Genomic DNA, 2,735 nt, shown 5'->3' on the forward strand with positions numbered 1-2,735 from the left:
CTTTAGTCCCGGTTGGAGCCACCAACCGGGACCAAAGGCCCCTATGCTGCCCGCATCGGGGCCAAAGTTTAGTCCCACCTCGCTAGTTGAGAGGGACGCGCAGTGGTTTATAAGCCCCACTGCCGCACCCCTCTCGAACTCCTCTCTACTGCAGGCTTATGGGCCTACTTGCGACTGCTTTGCCTGATGGGCCTTCTGGGCCTACTGCGGGCCTGAATCCTGGCCCATAGTAGGGATTCAAATCGTATTCAGGCCGTGGGGGCCCAGTGGGGGGCATTTTTTTTGTTTTTTTGTTTTCTTTACTTATTGTTGCTATTTTTATTTTTTTCCAGTTTTTTTGTTTTGTTTTGTGCATTATTTATTTTCTTTTGTTTTTTGCTTTATTTTTAATTCTTTTTGCTTTTAGTTTTAGGAAAATTATAAACTTTCCACTTTTTTGTTTTTTTTCTTTCTTGCTTTATTTATTTTATTTTGTTTCTACTTACAACAAAATACTTATCGTTGCTATTTTTAATTATTACGAGGGCCAAACCATAAGACATTAAAGCATTTCAAATGAACTATGAAAAAGTTGAAAGTTGGCATGGTATCATAAATTGACCCACACATAGCATGTGCATGTACAAAACGGACAATGGTATCATACTCGTCAGTTACAAAGTTGGCATGGTATCATCATAATAGTTGCGGGAGAAAATCTTCACTTTTTCTTCGCTTGTGTCATTTGCTTATTGCGCCGTAACCATGGATAATCTTCATCGTTTATCAGGATGCTGGGGTCAGCCTTGACTTTAAAGGGAGGAATTTCATGAAACTTTTCATAATCTTCAGACATGTCTGTCTTGTCCTCCACTCCCACGATGTCCCTTTTTCCTGAAAGAACTATGTGGCGCTTTGGCTCATCGTATGATGTATTCACTTCCTTATCTTTTCTCTTTGTCGGTCTGGTAGACATGTCCTTCACATAGATAACCTGTGCCACATCATTGGCTAGGACGAACGGTTCTTCAGTGTACCCAAGATTTTTCAGATCCACTGTTGTCATTCCGTACTGTGGGTCTACCTGTACCCCGCCTCCTGACACATTGACCCATTTGCACTTAAACAAAGGGACCTTAAAATCATGTCCGTAGTCAAGTTCCCATATGTCCACTATGTAACCATAATATGTGTCATTTCCCCTCTCGGTTGTTGCATCAAAGCGGACACCGCTGTTTTGGTTGGTGCTCTTTTGATCTTGGTCAATCGTGTAAAATGTATTCCCATTTATCTCGTATCCTTTCCAAATCAATACAGTCAAAGATGGTCCCCTGGATAATAAGTACAGCTTATCACAAACAGTGTTGTGACCTCTGATACGTGCTTCCAACCAACTGCTGAAAGTCCTGATGTGTTCACATGTAATCCAGTCGTCGCACTGCTCCGGGTGTTTGGAGCGTAGACTGTTCTTGTGTTCATCGACATACGGGGTCACCAAGGTAGAGTTCTGTAGAACTGTGTAGTGTGCTTGAGACCAAGAATATCTGTCCCTGCATATTATTGAGTCCCTTCCAAGCGTGCCTTTTCCAGTCAGTCTCCCCTCATACCGCAATTTAGGGAGACCTATCTTCTTAAGGCCAGGAATGAAGTCAACACAAAACCCGATGACATCCTCTATTTAATGGCCCATGGAGATGCTTCCTTCTGGCCTAGCGCGGTTACGGACATATTTCTTTAGGACTCCCATGAACCTCTCAAAGGGGTACATATTGTGTAGAAATACTAGGACGTGTGTCATGATATTGAAGAAGGATGGTGGGAACACCAGCTCGAAACTGACAAGACATTGCACCACATCACTCCTTAGCCTTGGTATGATTTCTGGATCGATCACCTTCTGAGATATTGCATTGAGGAATGCACATAGCTTCTCAATGGCTAATCGGACGTTTTCCGGTAGAAGCCCCCTCAATGCAACCGGAAGCAGTTGCGTCATAATCACGTGGCAGTCATGAGACTTTAGGTTCTGAAACTTTTTCTCTGCCATATTTATTATTCCTTTTATATTCGACGAGAAGCCAGTCGGGACCTTCATACTAAGCAGGCATTCAAAGAAGATTTCCTTCTCTTCTTTGGTAAGAGCATAGCTGGGAGGACCTTCATACTGCTTTGGAGGCATGCCGTCTTTTTCGTGCAAACGTTGCAGGTCCTCTCGTGCCTCAGCTGTATCTTTTGTCTTCCCATACACGCCCAAGAAGCCTAGCAGGTTCACGCAAAGGTTCTTCGTCACGTGCATCACGTTGATCGAAGAGCGGACCTCTAGGTCTTTCCAGTAGGGTAGGTCCCAAAATATAGATTTCTTCTTCCACATGGGTGCGTGTCCCCCAGCGTCACTCGGAACAGCTAGTCCACCGGGACCCTTTCCAAAGATTACGTGTAAATCATTGACCATAGCAAGTACGTGATCACCGGTATGCATGGCGGGCTTCTTCCGGTGATCTGCCTTGCCTTTGAAATGCTTGCCTTTCTTTCGACATTGATGGTTGGTCGGAAGAAATCGACGATGGCCCAGGTACACATTCTTCCTGCAGCTTGCCAGGTATATACTATCGGTGACAAGTAAACAGTGCGTGCATGCATGGTATCCCTTGTTTGTCTGTCCTGAAAGATTACTGAAAGCGGGCCAATCGTTGATGGTCACGAACAGCAACGCCTTTAGGTTAAATTCCTCCTGTTTGTGCTCATCCCACGTCCGT

Source organism: Triticum dicoccoides, chromosome 2B, assembly GCF_002162155.2.
Source record: "Triticum dicoccoides isolate Atlit2015 ecotype Zavitan chromosome 2B, WEW_v2.0, whole genome shotgun sequence".
NCBI classification, from domain to species: Eukaryota; Viridiplantae; Streptophyta; class Magnoliopsida; order Poales; family Poaceae; genus Triticum; species Triticum dicoccoides.